This window comes from Urocampus carinirostris, chromosome 13, assembly GCF_059441175.1.
Source record: "Urocampus carinirostris isolate Australia breed hairy pipefish chromosome 13, RoL_Ucar_1.0, whole genome shotgun sequence".
Lineage (NCBI taxonomy): Eukaryota > Metazoa > Chordata > Actinopteri > Syngnathiformes > Syngnathidae > Urocampus > Urocampus carinirostris.
In genome coordinates, this window is record NC_142361.1 from 20,487,932 (window position 1) to 20,506,003 (window position 18,072).

The 18,072-nt window shown below is 35.8% G+C and overlaps 2 protein-coding genes across 3 annotated transcripts in view; one reads left to right on the plus strand and one right to left on the minus strand.

Moving 5' to 3' along the window:
• The window catches only part of vwc2 (von Willebrand factor C domain containing 2), a 66,369-nt gene extending 53,162 nt beyond the window's left edge, over nt 1-13,207 (minus strand). Inside the window, exon 1 of the mRNA XM_088351734.1 lies at nt 12,922-13,207. The gene's annotated coding sequence lies outside the window, so the exon portion shown is untranslated. The remainder of the gene's footprint in view (nt 1-12,921) is intronic.
• A 7-nt stretch (nt 13,208-13,214) lies between these two features.
• Nucleotides 13,215-18,072, plus strand: part of mocos (molybdenum cofactor sulfurase) — a 36,316-nt gene continuing 31,458 nt past the window's right edge. The window contains exons 1-2 of one of the 2 annotated variants that reach the window (XR_015852534.1): nt 13,215-13,368; nt 16,537-16,620. The gene's annotated coding sequence lies outside the window, so the exon portion shown is untranslated. The remainder of the gene's footprint in view (nt 13,369-16,536; nt 16,621-18,072) is intronic. The other variant, XM_088351730.1, reaches the window with a different exon arrangement.

Here is an 18,072-nt window from a genome sequence, read left to right on the forward strand (position 1 = left end):
TATATATATATATATATATATATATATATATACATATATATATATATATATATATATATATATATATATATATATATATATTTATATAAAAATATAAAAAGTATTGTATTCAACATGAAACCAGATTCGACGTCACCTTATTTACACTTTCACTGCCATCTAGCAGTGAGAAGAAGCGTTATCTTTTTTTTTTTTTAAAAGATACCTTTTGATAGAAATGAGCTCTACACTAACAGGCCGGATTTCCCCGTGCACCATATGTTCAACATGATTTGTTTAGATAAACAGTTTACTCACAAGTGTACATAAGTTCCCTTTCTTACGACCATTCGACTTACGAAAAACGGTAGATACGAATATTTTTTTCAGGATGTTGAAAAATATCCGGTCATTGCTGTAAGTTAGATTTTGTATTGTGCGCACTTTTTTCCGAGTACAGGACATTACTGTTGTGCTTCTTTCTGCCAGCATCCACCCTGAAGAAGAAATCTGCTTCCTCTTCCTAGTTCGTGTGTAAACATTCTTTCCGCCTACCGGCGTGTGGTGCTGTGAGAGGTCACCCAGCATGCACCCCAAATCCGGCTTCCTCTTCCTACTTTGTGTTTAAACACACTGCACTGTATCTCTAGCACTCTAAGAACTTTGACATTTTTATTGTTTAATACATCGTGCATCTATTCAATATGGTTGATGTAAAGTGTAAAGAAGAGGCGAGCCCTTTCTTTTGAAATGAAAGTGGAATAAGAAAGCTTGATGCTGTTGAGAAAAGGGTTGGATCGTTTTTTTTTTTCGGCCACTCTTTACCACGGAGGAGGAAGTCACCCAACACTTGAAGCCCATCTTCTAAAAGTAAAATAAACTTAACTTTATTTATCTTTATAGAGCATAATATCTTATGAAATGTTTATTAATTAGTACAAAACAATACAGGTTACTTATACAAGCCTTAAACATACTTATACAAACCTTAAACATACAAAATATAGCACTGGTGAAACTTACGAACAAATTCACCTTACCAACTATCTCGATCGTAAGTAGGGCAGCGTCTGTTTTTCATGCTTTATGAGTGTGTTCTTTCTATTTATGTTTGGAAGACAATACAACAGATAATTCATTTTTTAATATCTCTAAATCTTTAAAATATAACATTATTTGTATTGAGACCTGACTTCTTTTGGGGAAACAGCAATTCTACAGAGAGCGACAAAAAATAAATGGGGAAAAAAGGCACCAACTAATCTTACAACATTCAAGGTTGATCCGTTTACTACCTCCGAGCACCGTTGTCCCAAACCTGAAATACATAAATGTGCCTTGATCCTAACAATAAATTAAGAAGAGTTTTTCATTGAAAATCTTGTCCTCGTTTCTTTGAAAGAGACACAAAAAGAGCGGTAGGAATTGAGGACACGCAAGGAGAACAAATCCACAGCATTGGTGGACAATGAGGAAAACCGACTGTCGGACAAGCTTCATTCATTCTGGATTGAACTGTATTTTTTGCAGATTTTTCAAGGTTGTTTTTCTCTCTTGGAAACCTTGCTGTTTTATTGCAAATCACTGATTTCCTTGTGTGCTTGCTTTGTGAGCATGTAATCGCCTCTATTATAATACAAATGAGGCCTTTTGTGCAAGTGTGTCAGTATATTCTGGATGTTTCTTTTATTTAAATACTCATTTATTGTTAAATAGGTACAAATTCAGCAGAAGCATAAACCTCCTATATCAATAATGGTGGTAAATAAGGTTTTTTTTTTACATCTGGTTTATTCTTTGATGTTTTGTGAGGATAATGAAATGGTTACATGACGCAGCTTACCATCCATGTTATACAAAATACAATATTCTTTCAATTTATGCCATTAATCCATTCTATAATCATCAATATAAGTGAATTTCCGCGAGGAAGGAACCATGCAGGTGCTTGTCAAGTTCTGTCTCAGGAAATTTGAATATCGTGATAAAATCCTTTATTTTCTTTAATGCAAAAACAGTCAAGTGAAATATTGCAAGTCTTTTATTGTCTGTTTAGCCCCATAATTCTTGTTTACAAATACAGCCGAGTAAAAAATGTTTTCTCCGGGCTGTAGTGCAACCTAACTGTGATTCACATCTTTTTTGGCCAATTGCATGCTTTGTTTTGCCCTGCTTTAGCCTATGTAAGCCTGTAAATGCTAAAAAGGACCCACCTCCTTTACCTCCGTATAACTTGAGCCAATAGTGACCGATTCAAATGATGATTGACACATTGGTAAGGAAATGAAACGCCGATATCGTAGCATACACCGCGGACTACTTCGTCTCCGAGGGAAATCTAGTAGGCGGCTACTTGCCTTAGTTGCGAGAGCTTGCGAGACAATAGTTATCCATACATAAGGCTCACTGTATTATAAGGCGCATGGTCAGCTTTTGAAAAAAATAAAGGCTTTTAGGTGCGCCTTATAGTTGTGAAAACACGGTACTCCTCTTTTGCCTTTTTAAATACATTAAGAAACAAAACAAAATCATTTCTGTCAGACACATTTCAGCTGCAAATGAGTGAGGATTAACTATAAATATAGTTTGGGCTGGATATAGACTTCGTAACTGCAAATATGATTTGCCACACTTTTCAGTTTTATGTTCAGAATTACAGCAAAGACTTTTTGTAGCGAGAATCAAAATGAAACCCTTAAAACTGAACCGATGTGGCTCTGTGGACTCCGTAAAGCCTTTGTAGTTACTGCAGTCATCAGAGTTCATGTCCTGAAAGCTCATATATATTGTATATGTCTGACAGCTCCCTTAAAATGAAGCCAAATCATCTCTGCAGGTGGAGAAAGAATTCTTTTTAACATTTCAGATGCAGCCAATTAGGAACCGGTACAACACATTCAAGCATCATGACTAAACGGCGAGAAGATTTTCACATCGGGTGGTCTTTTTTCTGCAATGACCTACTGACAGGCCCCTGCTTGCTTTCTTTCCAAATGTTGGCCGCCTCCGGGGCCAACTTCAATGTTGGGAAAAATTAGATTCAAAACTGTCAATTAAAAAAGACAAATGCGCTGCATGTGAGGGTAATAATTTGTATCGCTCAGCACAGACCACAAGGGTCCAGGGTGGAAGCAGACCTCAAACTTCCATGTGTATTTTACTTTTTAGTTCAACAACATATTATCCGTCCATCCATCCATTATCTGCACCGCTTATCCTCAGTAGGGTCGCAGAGGTCCTGGAGCCCATCCCAGCTATCTTCGGGCAGTGGGCAGGGGACACCCTGAACTGGTTGCCAGCCAGTTGCAGGGCACACAGAGACCGACAACTTACTCGCTCATTCACACCTAAGGACAATTTGGACCGGGAAATTAACCTGACATGCATGTTTTTGGAATGTGGGAGGAAACCGGAGTGCCCGGAGGAAACCAATGCGCGCACGGGGAGAACATGCAAACTCACAGGAGGTTCGATTTCATGACTTCAGAACTGTGCCACACTAACCACTGTGCCGCCGTGCTGCCCTCAACATATTATGTTCAACGTAATTATTTTAGATAAAAAAATGTCACCTTTCTTCTTCAACCTTCACTATAGATGTAGATTATAAGTTATATTTTAATATGCATTAGGTTTAAGTTTAATGTGGCTTTAAATTTAGATCGAAGCACTTGAGTTTATTTATAATTAATAATATCTATGTATTCATTTATTTAAGTAGACTACAGAAATAATATTTGTGTGATTACTATTGTCATATTTTTTTATATTCCAGTACAGTTTCAGAACGTCAGCATGCTCCTAATAAAAAGCACAGTGCTGCACAAACTATGGTCCGAAAGTGATTTGTGACACTCTGAACATTTTTCGGTTCCACGCAGCATATTAAAAAAAATGTGTTTTTCGTAAACTTGGTAGATACTCCTATTTATCAAAATATGCAAGTTATATAATTTGCAATTTATTTAAAAAAAAATGCAATGCCCTACCGATGAACGAGTTTCGGACAATCGTTCGAAAGTTGGATTTGTTTGTAAGTTGTTTCAGTGCTATGTTTTGTATGTTCAAGGTTTATATTAGTATGTTCAAGGCTTGTATAAAAAAACTGTATTGTTTTGTACAAAAAAATAAACATTTCATGAAGAGATAAATAAAGTTAAGTTTAACTTACTTTTGGAAGATTAGCTTCAAGAGTCATTCCTCTATGGTAGAAAGTGGCAGAAAAAAAGCGATCCAACCATTTTCTCAACTTCATCAAGCTTTCATATTCCACTTTCATCTCAAAAGAAATGGCTCGCCTCTTCTTTACACCAACCAAATTGAATGGATGCCCAAGAAATTAAACAATAAATATGTCAAAGTTCTGAACACGCTAGGGATACAGTATAGAATGTTTACACACGAACTAGGAAGAGGAAGTGGATTTCTTCTTCGGGATGGATGCTGGGTAACCTCTCACCGCTCACACGCCGGTAGCAGCGGAAGGAAGCAATACAGTACTTTCCTGCACTCGGAAAAAGGTGCACACGATACAAAATCTAACTTACAGCAATGTCTGGATATTTTTCGACATCTTGAAAAATGTTTTCGTATTGACTGTTTTTTGTAAGTCGAATAGTCGTAAGGAGCGTCTGTATTTATAATTTATTCAAACCTTTAATTTTTCAAAATGGTATGTTTGCATTTTTTTGAAAGATAACATGACTAATTCTCTAGTTCTGGCTTTCATTATTTGACCATAACGTACAGTAAGTAAGGCTTCCTTAACTGGACCAATTACGGCTCTGATCTAAACAGCAGGTAAACCGTGATTGGTCATTGGTTGACATATCCTAATATGGATAATATGGCGGGTGGGTCTTGCTTCATTACATAGATTCCACAAAAATGAATAGTAAAAATGTTGGGTTTGGACTATAAGGAACCTATAAAAAGTTTTGGGAAAATTACTTGGGTTGAGTACCTTTTTAAAAGCCACCGTCCTGAAAACCAATATCCTTCATAAAACCTGGGTGTCAACCCAGTACCAATATTTGGTGTTAGTACGTTTTACCCATATATGGAGTTAACCAACAGCTTGTTTGATATACAACTTAAAATAAGATGCTGGATGTAAATGATCACAAAGACACTTGCATATTTCTAGTTTAAATGGTGCAGTTCCATCAAAGTTTGCAAAATCTATCCAAATTATATCATACCATTTGGGACTGTTTACATGCATAGGAAGGTCAGATTGTGATCAGAATTGTCGTTATTAGATGAATCTGAATGATCAGTTTGGCTGGCTCTTCACTGTTCGCCAATATATATTGCGTATGTGAATGACATTATTCAAAGGGGCTTATTAAGAGTGACATCGTCATGAAAATTCATATTTCCACCTTTAACTTTTGACAACAAAGGAAGATTATTGGTTGTTTCTTTCTCGTTCCAAAAGTGTGTTTCAAGTCATGTTTGTACAGAGCAAGGATTTCCACAGTATATATGGATAGAATTTCTAGGACAAATACACCACTTTATGTGAGGCTTGTTAACCAGAGCTACAGTATATATTTCATTGTTTTTGAACAAAAATCCTAAAGTCCTTTGAGGCACACACATAGAAGGAAAAAACATTCAAAGAATAAACAGAGCGTGCAAAACAGTGCACCAAAATGGGTAAACATGAACGAGTAATCTGAATAAGAAAGGGCGAACCCAGACCTCCTTTTTGACAATTCCCAGTTCAAATATGAGCCTATTTGGATTTCTGCGCGTGTTCACATGGCCCTACATAACCCAAATATAAACGATATTCTGGTCATAATCACACTCTCCCCTGCATGTAAACGTACCTTTTCTGATAGGATCCCTCTTCAGATTTTTTAAATCGAATAAGGTTCCGTGCAAAACTCGTAAATTGTCGTCTAACAAAGTCTGTGAATTGTTTCACTCAAATGTATTATTCTGTTTTGTGTAATATTTGAATGCATTTAGAGAGAATTAGATAAAAGTACCATTACATCGGATGTTCAGTTTCAGCTGGGGAAAGGATGAATATGATTATTTGAAAACTAACAGTCTCGCAATGGTAAACAGACCAGGCACTGTGATGCAATTGAGGCCCTACAAAATATATACACTAAACAAAACACTTCAACACAAAGCAACCACATTAAACACAGGTTTACAGCTCATTGCGGCAATAAAGTTTTACATTTTTGCCTTACAATAAAACTTAACCGAGATCATAAAGGTGATGAATGTTATGATGAAATAACATGAGCTGAATGTATCACAACAAAACCAGGATTGTTACAGACTGCCTAATGCTTGATTATTTTCTTTTCCCCCTATGTTCCGGTCCGGAGCCTTCGCTCTGAAAATACTGGTCTACTCGTGATCCCAAGAGCCAAGAAGAGATCCGCAGGTTCTCCATTCGGGCCCCGGTGCTGTGGAATGCTCTTCTCCCTGAGATTCGATCTGTCACCTCAGTAGAAATGTTTAGATCTAAGATTAAAGCACAATTCTATTCTATAGCATATGAATATCCTATATTTTATGTTGACAATTTTGTGTATCATTTGTTATTGCAACATCCATTGCAGCCTGGTCATCCTGGAAGGATTCTCAAGGTTTCTTCATTTTCCTCATGTTGATGTTTGTGAGTTTTTCCTTTCCCTCATGTAGGTTTTAGATCAGGGAATGGTGTCATAATAGTCTGTAGTTTGCAATAATCTGTGGTCTGTGCAACCCTTTGAGACTCTTTGTGATTAAGGGCTTTACAAATAAACATGACTTGACACACAGCTAAATTTACAACAAATAATTTTCCACACTGTTGCTTTGATCTAATGCTACTATTTCAAAGTTGCTATTGATCCACATGCAACAACTCTACTATGGTCCTCAGCTCCACTAACATTTAAATGTTACACTGATTTTCAACATCAAGAAAAAAAAACTTTTCCTACATCTTAGTGTTGTCAATTTTGATGCTCAAAAAGTCAAAGAACATAATTTTGCTTACATCGACAAATCTGCCACAGTCCACCAAGGAGGAGCAGCAATAGTGATTCATCTTCACGAGCTTTAACCTGGCCACCGATTCACGGTTCAACAATTCTCGCAGTCGCGGTGATTTATGATTCATAATAAATATTGTTGTTTTCATTACCGAGCTGAGGAAATAAAGCCCGTAAGTCTTGAGCTGCTGGAGCATATTTAGCACGAGCTCAACTAATAAGACGTTCTCTTCCTCTAGATTTGATCGACAGGACAAAATGTGAAGAAAAGGTCGACCTGTTTCTATCTTTGTCAAATCGCGTCAATCAAATATTTTCCTTACAGAGTAGCTTTGAGCAATTTAACTAACAAATGAATGCTACAAATAAAACCAGGAATTTGCTACACATGAGCTGAGACGTCTTCGCTCTCCGCCATTTCTAATTAGCTCGGATGCATTTCGCAGCAATTTAAAAGGAATTCAATCTATTGCCATCACATTTAGGCCACGTGAGAGCAGAGGAGGAAAAAACCCGGCACGGCCGAGGCGCAGCCTCATTTTCTGTGTTCTGTTCCTAGAAGCGGTGCAAGAAGCTCACACAAGTTAGCTGGCAATGAACTGCCAAAGCAAGTATCAGGTTCAAAAAGTCTTTGTAGATAAAAGTAAAAGTGACGTCCCTCTGTCACATCCAACCAAATGTCACTTGGAGGAAAAACATGCCCACAGGCTGGAATTAAATCTGAATCACAATATGCCTGCACAGCTGTCTGCACTTCCATTTTTTTTAAATCCAATCTCTTATTTCTACAGCTCCAACAGCCAAACATACCATCTATGCATTAGGGCAATGTTTTTCAACTTTTTTTCATTGACGTACCAACTTCAAAACATTTTTTTTCATCAAATTCTTCCCCTTAGCAGTGGTTATTGGGAATCTTTGCCATTAACCAAATAACAAGTCTCATTGGCAAATACTTCGGCTCTTAATTATCTTAATTTACAAACTCTTTACTAGCTTTTTCTAATATTTAGTATTTTTTTAATTACTACATTTTTAGTTATTATTCTGGCAAAAGAAAAAGCTAATTGTAGGGAATATTCTTTTTCTATTCAACTGTAGGTTCACTTTGTTTTTCTAATAAAAAGAAGAAAAACTGACCTTTTTTCCCCTTCCTACCACAATTACTTGTGTATTATTTGTCATGGGAAATAGTTTTTTTTTAAATAAAACACCCATTTTCATTTTCTCATTTTTCTACCAAAAAAATATCAGATGGGTTTAAGTATGGTCAGGTAGATTTGACTTAATAAGACTAAATACAAAATCAGAAAAATTAAACATGAGTAATTGAAATAAAGAAATTATCTGATTATTTTTTGTGTAAAATATGGGCTTTTTTCTTTTTTTTCTTTTTTCTTTTTTGACAGTGTTTTTAAAAAATTTTCGAAAAATAAAAAAGCCATTTGTAGGATTTTTTTTTTAACATTTTTTTTGTGTGTTTCAAGGGTACCCGTATGACGCGGCAGGGGTAAACCAGTGAAAGCTGGAGGAACGAGAGCATGACCAACTTGGGTGCCGAGGTGCTTAACCTGTTTGGGTGTTCGAGCATTTGCGTTGGCCGTGGTCCAAAACTTTTTTGTGTGTTTTTTGCTCTTTTTTCCCTTTTTATTTTCTTTGTTTTTGTATGTGTTTGTCTTGCTGTCGGTCACACCTCTCGAGGGATATGACCAGGGCAGATAGATAGATTTTTTTTAATACAAACTGAAAATTCCAGAAAATTATATATTTTTAAAAAATTACAAATAGTAAAGGGGCAGCACGGCGGCGCAGTGGTTAGCGCATGTGCGGCACAGTTCATGTCATGGGAACCTCCTGCGTGGGTTCAAATCCAGCTCCAAACTTCCTGTGCGGAGTTTGTATGTTCTCCCCGTGCTCGCGTGGGTTTCCTCCGGGCACTCCGGTTTCCTCCCACGCTCCAAAAACATGCATTTCAGGTGAATTGGCCGGTCCAAATTGTCCCTAGGAGTGACTGAGCAAGTGAGTTGACTGTCCCCGTGTGCCCTGCGATTGGCTGGCAACCAGTTCGGGGTGTCCCCTGCCCACTGCCCGGAGATGGCTGGGATGGGCTCCAGCCCCCCCGCGACCCTGATGAGGATAAGCGGTACGGCTAATGAGATGAGATGAGACAAATAGTAAAATAGGAACAAATGATATTTGGGTGTTTTATTTGACTAGAAAAGGTAAGTTTAAAAACAGATTAGAAATATCCTAATATTCATGAAAATTATCTAATAATTGCTAATTTTAGAAAGTTTATTTTAAGAAAATAATTTAAAAGTAGAGTAAAATATACATTTCATTTACATGTTATAAATAATACAATAAGAAAAAATAATACTTTAAAAATGTGTTTTTAACAGAAAAATAGGCTAAAATACAGTTAAAAAATAGCTTACAATTTAGGAAAATGTGATCGTTTTTTTTTCTTTCTTTAAGAAAAACAATTTTATAAGTGTGGTAAAATAACCCTAAAATACCCCAATTGATAACAATGGGTCTTTTTTTGTAGTTAGGTAGCAAGTGCTATGATTTTTCAAAGAGGCTTCTTTCCAAACATATATTGTAAAATCTCAAGTACCCCCTTGAAATGTCTTCAAGTACTACCACGGGTTTTATTACACCCATTCAAGAAACACTGCACAAGGGGATTGGAACTGTTTACTTTGGGTCAATTTGTGACAAATCACATCACTCGGGAGAAGACATGAAAGGTTAAGACAGTGTTTGCTTGTGGGCTCCAATCTGAAGGGCTGGGAGAGCATCGAATTAATGATGCCATGTAAGAAAACAATTTTTTACACAGGTGAAGGGTTGACTAATGCAATCTAATTAGAGCGCTAAGGTACATTAAAACACAATATTAAGCCATCTGTCAGTGAATACATCGCCACTGGGCTGTCTAATTGAAATGGTCCCTTCCACTGTAAATTGCGCAAGTGACCTACATCAAGAAGAAAAAAAAAGAACTTTTTCCAAGGCAACCGCTCTTGCAAAACTGTCATGCAATCTTTAGATCATGTGGCCAGGAATAACGGTGAAAATATGCTCATGTGCACAATTCAAGGCAACAAATAAGAAGAGGGAAAAATGAGTGTGTATTAAAAGGGCAGCGTGCAGCATATGACACATAGGGTCGATTTCATTTTGGAGCAGCTCACCTAGAGATAGAGTGACATTTATTTGCATTTTATGAAGTGTATAATGTAACACAGTCAACTTACGTATTCCTGTTTTTTCCTTTTCATAAGCTCATCCTGCATCAATCACCATACAATATAATCAAAAGTCATTGTATAAGCAATTTTCCAACATTATTCCTTATCAATCTTCTCATACTATTCTTTATGTAGCACATCTTAATCACTGTTTTTCAACGAGTGTGTCGGGGCACACGAGTGTGCTGCCAGACCTCGTCTAGCATGCTGCAGGAAATCACCTAATTTTGGGTAGGTGGTTGCAAAAATAGTATATTTTTCCTTTTTATATATTAATATACAATATGGTACAATACGATACGATACCAGATCAGACCAAACCGAACCATACCATACCATACTATGTAATACAGACGCTTCCCTACTTACGACCATTCGACTTACGTAAAACGGTAAGTACAAACATTTTTTTTCGCGATGACGAAAAATATACGGACATTGCTGTCAGTTCGATTTTGAATAGTGTGCACCTTTTTCTGAGTACAGGACATTAACGTAGTGCTTCTTTCCGCCACTACCGGCGTGTGGTGCTGTGAGAGGTCATCCAGCATCCACCCGGAAGAAAAAAAATCTGTTCGTGTGTAAACATTCTAGACTGTCTATGTCTATACTATCTCCGGCATGCTAAAAACTTTGATATTTTTATTGTTTAATATCTTGTGCATCCATTCAATATGTTTGGTGTAAAGTGTGGAGAAGAGGCGAGCCGTTTCTATTGAAATGTAAGTGGAATAAGAAAGCTTGATGTGGTTGAGAAAAAGGTCGGAACGCTTTTTTTCCTGACAGTTTTTACTACGGGGGAGGACCTCTTGAAGCGCATCTTCCAAAAGTAAGTAAAACTCAACTTTATTCATCTTTATAGAGCATAATATTATATGAAATGTTTATTTTTTAGTCCAAAACAATACAGGTTACATATACTGGCCTTAAACATGCTTAAATAAACCTTAAACATACAAAATATAGCACTGAGACAACTTACAAACAAATTCAACTTACGAACGATCGTCTCGTTTGTAGGTAGGGCAGTTTCTGTACTATACTAAACGATACTATACCACACTACTATCTGCTCATAAGGTACTACAAAGATTTTCTTTAAAGATTGTATTCAGTTTGATTAAGCTGTTAAAAGCAGGAAAAAATAAAGCAAATCAAGTTAAAAAAAAAAAAGATGAAAAAACCTAAAACTTAGTAAAAACCTTTTTGTTCCACTGATTTTTTTCTCTCCTTATTTTAAGTATCATTTTTGATTTTCTTTCTTTTTTTTAACAAATAAAATACAGTAAAACTCTAAAAAAAAATACAACAAAATGGTGACCGTAAATTATAAAAAAAAATAACACTGTCAATTAAAGTAACATGATAAAGCTGACTTTTTAAAAAAGTACATGGACGATAACAAGTTCATTCTACTTGTTTAAATAAATAAAGTAGTTCACTAAAGGAAATGGTGCCCCTACAACCCTAGTGGTTAAGTTGTCCACTTAGTGTTTTAGGAGCGCAGTGGCACATTCGCCTAAATGTCCCTGGTTCAAGACCGGGTGGAAACATATTTTGGCCGGGAGAGGTATGGACCCGACCAGGCTGTACTTGCACAAGAAACACCACAGGAAATGGTGCCCCTACGACCGTAGTAGTTCAGGTATCCAACCAACCAACACCAGCAAAGTAGATTTCATTGGGTGCCAGGGTTGATTGTTATTTAGATTAGTGCTCAGTGCTGTTCGATATTTTATATGTACAACATTGTCACTAGATACCCGTCAACCTCAGCCAAATGCTACCCTTGTCAATGATTGCAATTCTTATTATCAAGTAATAATAAACGCGGCACCGATTTATTTACTCACAGCAAGGACAGACTCGTAAGTATAAAAACATAGATAATTTGTGTAAACAAGTTTATTTTATTTACCAAATAAACAACAAAAACGATTATTTCGGTATTTTTCTTAGTTCTTTCCCTATTTACAGTAAATTTAGAATTGCTTATTATAGATTAGCGTTAGCTAGTATATCTATTTACGACAAAGTCTGCAACCAGTGACTGAGACAATTTGGATTAGAGCAAAAATGAGCAAGAGGAGATTGGTCTAACAAAAATGAGTTAAACAAAAAAATCAGTTCAAAGATTGTTATACTTAGTAAGCAATTTGAAATGATCATAAACGTATTAAATACAGGAAAATATGTAAAGTGACAAGTATGTCACTATTGCCCAATAATGTTGCTGTTCTTTGATGCCTACACCCTTTAAGGAGGAGCTGCTTTTTCTAGGAGACTCAAAATAAAGAAAAAGGCTCGTGGAGGACCTTTAGAACAGATATGGATTTTTGCATCTTGAAGGATTTTGGAACATTCCTCTGCTGTTCCCTAAGCACGTTCAACATTCATTGATCTCTTCTCTCCTTTGTTAGTGTGCTTACTAAACTATGAACTTAACAGATTGAGAAGATTTGGGTTTGTTTGTTTTTTTAGGAAAGAGGCGTTTTGGCTTAAATAGGGTTTAAAGCAACGCATTCAAGAATCAGGCAACATCTACAGGTGCAAAGAGAGCGCTTCCTTACAAAACTGCTCACGTTGAGCAGGTTGCAGGCTAGTTGCAATTGAAATAAAAACCTTTAAAAAGAAAAAAAAATGAGACTTTAATAATAACAACAATAACGTGAACTTACCAGTGATCAACGTTTGGCTCCCTCAGCGCTTTGGATAACCAGGACCAAGACTGGATCAACAGTAAACCCGGACAACGACAAATGATCATGGACCTGCAGACTGGTCCACTTTGTTCAAAGACGAAGATTCTATGGAGGATATTGGCTCGTTTTTCAACTTAGCTTGTTTCTTTTTAATGTTAATGCAAGGTGCTCCGCTCCCTTTGGTGCTTCGGAAGGTATGATGTGCCCCCTTCACTGCACACGCAGCCACTTTGTGCTCTCTCCCCAAATAATGACATGAACGGAGGCGGGGAGCCGCTGTTACGACCTCGTGGCAATTAACAATGAGACCGCTAGATGGCACAGTGTTAAAGAATGATCTAACGGGGTGGTAAGAAAAAAAACATTTAATCCGCGGAAGTGTACGAAACACTTTCTTTATTTTCTCAAGTTTTCAAGAAACAGGTAAGAACCCTTCTTTAAATTCATCCAGCTCAACTATATATACTGTATATACTAGACTGTATGTGGTAAGCTTTTTAATGTGTACATATTTGCTAGTCTTAGCGAGCAAATTAACCATTTTGAAGATACTCGGTTAGATACAAGTTATAAAGACAATTTAACTCCTAAACGTACTGTTAACTCTATTTATACCCAAATCAACATAAACAAATTAAATTGAACCAGTAATAATGCCTATTGGCATCTAAATCACAGAATAGAACCCTTTCCTGTTCGTTAACAAGTGTGACATCGTCTTGCTGCGCGCGTATTATTGAGGCAGAAAGGCAGAATTCATGTCAGTTTATACCAGCCGTAGCGTAGATAGTAACAAACAAAACGAGCTCAGAGTATGTACAGTCATCAAGAGAGCGATTTACTTCACTTAAGGGTTTAAAGTCAACCACAACAACAAAAAACCTTTTTACACAAATAATGTCACTTTGAGAAGCTTTTGTGTGGGAGTTTTCCGCGCCTTATACAAAGCCGGTGTATGTATTTGAGCAAAAACACTTTTATGCCAGCAAGTTAAATGGACAAAAATAGCAGCCCTTATTATTAGGTAATACCTACAGTAGCTTAGTTCACAAATCAATTAAACTGTGAAAGAATTTTCTTTCCTTGGCTTGCACCCACCGTTAAATACAGCGTTAGTGTTGGTGGGTGCAAAAATAATAATGATAACAACAATTAATCAATAATAATCATTATTAACAATATAAAAATCATTTATCATTGAATATGTATTATATAAATTATATATTACCACAAATATGTATCATTTTATTATTTTTTTGACTTATTATTATATCTATTAGCTATCTCCGGTAGTAGCAAAACTTACAGTCTATAGTAAGCATTGGTAGTGAAGGAGGATCGTTGATTCTGATCTTGCCCTTCGCGTGTTCGTTGAATTTCGGGTGAGGATAAAATTGAAAAATGAAGAGGCTGGAGATGAACTGCTTCTCGAGAAGTTTTTATTGGCAGAATATATTCTAGAGACCACCGCAAGTCTTCAATTGGACAATAATATCAATCGTCTTTCTATAACATTTTGAAGCAAGATTCTTATAACTTCTCTGAGGTGTTGTATAAGTCAACAGGAAACCACGACTTCTGCTTTCTGTTTGCTGTCTGTTCGCATATTATTGTGTTATCAGCCAATTCTCAAAGTTTCATTTCATTTTTGTTTTTTTAGGCGTGGTATAGTTAAACAGGAAACGGCAACTTCAGGTTTCTGCTTTCACCTTGGTCTCGTGGTTTCTTGACATCAGGCTGAACTTTGTCCTTTCGCTTAAAGTTCCTGACATTTGTTTGAAGTTGTACTTTGCATTGAAAATATCCATTTACAATGAAGCTGATTTACTTCATGTACAATAGGTCTACAGTAGCAAACACTTTGCCTACGTACACTTACTAAGGCATTCAACATTCAAGTAAACCTAAACCAGATCGCCACAATATTTTACAAGATATGAAATGGCCACCGCAAAGGCGGACATGGCTAGTGACGGTCTCTGTCAAGTCAGTTATTTTAATGGATTGCAACCACAGACTCCAATGGCGCTTTTGAAAAAAGCTTGTTTCTTCTAGGAATTGCAATAATTTGTGTTCCTTAAATTGCAAATTGTGCACTCGTACACACTATAGCTGGGCATGTTGTATTTGTAAATTGCGACTTTAAAAACGCAACTCTAAATACAAATTTTCTCTCATTCCATTCAAACTCGTACTGCTACTCTTGCTGTTTTGATGAGGGACTGTAGAGTTCTAGCTCTACAATACATGCTAAGTGTGCTTCTTGTTATGCCGACTGTTCAAGAAAGAATTTTGAAACAACATTTTGAAACAGGATTCTAACAAAGAATAGAAGAATGACTTTTTTCTAAACAGTTTTGTTAAAGATACACATTTAATATTGGCTAAAACCTTACGTCTAAAATATGAAACAGGCAGAGATGTGCTGTCAGGGGAGACAATTAGCAGTTGGGTGTAGAATTCGAATGGGAAAAATGAATTGAATCCATATTAGGATAAGGTTGTAACAACAAAATGTTGAAAAAGTACAGCGCTCTGATTACTCTCTAGATCAATAACGTGCAGTAGGGGAGGAATGAGATGCAGGGCTTCATCTGCCAACATAGGAATATAAATCTTAAAATATACCAACTGGTTATATTTATTCAGTGTTACATAATACTTACCGGTACTTATTTAACTTCACCCTTTTGTTATTTTATTTTTCAAAATAACAATATTTTCACATTAAAGTATATAATGAAAATTATTAATTCAATTAGTACGTAACAAATTACTATGCTAAGCGTCTGATGATGCAGAGTGAGGCACGCAATTCTCTTGCACCATGGAAGAGAGCGATAGTGAGACCAAGGATTACCATTTAGCGTACACCTCAGCCCAAAAAAATATAATTACTGATAGTATTAGCAAGCTAACAATGAGTCTACTAACAGTAATTTTGTTCTTGTTGCATGTACTTTCTTTCATAATTGAAGACTACCTATCTATTGATGGTTTTATTCAAAATGAGCAGAGCAAAGACACTAGGACCAGTTTTGTACTTTGTTGTAATATCTTTTTGTAAAACATAGCTTGAGAAAGTTACTCAAGATCAGGGTTGGGTAGGGTTACTTTAACTGGATTACTTTCAATTACTTTTGGATTACTCCAATACCAAATATGCTAATAAAAGACAAAATAAACTAAATATGAATAAAATTACTAAATTTTGTGCAGGCTTGGGGAGTAACGGAATACATGGAATGGCAAGCTGTTTTGATTTATTTTCATTTTGTTTCTGTCACATTTATGATAGTTTTGCCGGAGCTCAAAGAGATCAAAGTCAGGAGAGAAAGCTTACCACGTGTTGTGAGTCATAATTTTATTAATAATTAGTTTCTTTTGTCTTTTATTAGCATATTTGGTATTGGAGTAATCCAAAAGTAATTGAAAGTAATCCAGTTAAAGTAACCGTACCCAACCCTGCTCAAGATGATAAAAAAAAAATCACAAACCTGGCAACAGTGCTAACACAATGTCTATCAATCTTGCACTACATTTTGCATAATAAAAAATGTATTCCATAAACCAACTACGTTTTAATTCAAGGTCAGTGTAAGGGCCCGGGAGAAACTTGGTCTGAGGTGATCATAGAGTTGTATTTCTTCCAGATCTGCCCTTAGAGCACCAGGGGTAAGTCTTTATATCAAGTTTTATCATCTATCGGTCTATCAATGATTGCTTCTAATTTTAGGTTACATAATGCTTCATTCAATAAATTCAAGGACATGTGAATGTCAAGACCATATTTAAAAGCATTTTAGAACTTAGGGTAAAAAAGACCCTAGGTAACTTTGTTTTAAAATAAATAAATGACCTGTAATTATGTACCATGGTCACCGACTAAGTTAATTACCCAGCAAATAGAAGGAATGCTATTGAAATTAGCCACAAATGAGGATTAGTTGTACAGAAACTTAATGTGTCAATGGTAATAAATTTCAATGTAATTCTTATGCCTTCATATACAGGACTGTCTCGGAAAATTAGAATACTGTATTAATGTTATTTATTTTTTGGTTTGCAATTAAAAAATACAATCTGGATTCATTTTAAATCAACCAAAATATTGCATTTTATTATTTTAATGTTGGTTATTATTTCTTACAACCCAGTGATGGGTAGAGAAGAAAAAAAATACTGAAGTAAAAGTACTGTTACTTCGGAATAATATTACTCAAGTAGGAGTAAAACTAGTCATCCAAATACTTACTTGAGTAAAAGGAAAAAGTACTTGGTGAAAAAAATTACTTAAAAAGTACTGAGTAAAATATATGTCGTATTTTATTGATTTTTTTTAAACAACCAATCAGATCATTAAATTATGAAAGTCCAACAAAATTACATGCAATTTAAAAGTAGATTAAAATAATCAATGTAAATTAAAGTGCTTTAACAAACAATAAATCAAACAAATAAATTAAGCACATGTAGCACCAAGTTGCACATTTAAAGCCCAGATACTAATCTTAACAGGCTCCGCAAGCAGAACAACAAGCTAACCCATGAACTCGAACAAAGGAGACATTGCATATTTTAGCTGGTGTTCCTCTCCTTGGTTTTTAAAGTCGTTATTGGTAATCAACATTTTTCATCTGTAGTTGAATATGGTCACGTGACAAGGCTGTTATGTTTGATTGGTTAAACATGGCAGAGCCTGGTGGAGTTCCGGGTCAAAATAAATGCACCTTAGCGGAAACACACAGACGCGTACTTACGTGGAGGGGATTTATTAAGTAACGAAGTAAGGACTTCAATGTTGCCTATTGTGACAGAGTAAAAGTATCGTTTTTCTCTTCACAAAATTACTCAAGTAAAAGTAAAAATATAGGGATTCAAAAATACTCCTAAAAGTACCAAATTTCCCAAAAACATACGTAAGTAAATGTAACGGGGTAAACGTAGTCCGTTACTACCTACCTCTGTTACAACCTGATACTAGGAGTTTTTTTTTTCATGATGTAATAGTTCAGCAATATTCAAACAACAAAATACTTGCAATATTTTGGCTGATTTGAAATTGATCCAGAAAAATATGACATGTCAGCCCATGACTTTATGGTGTCTTTATTAAGAAGATTCAAA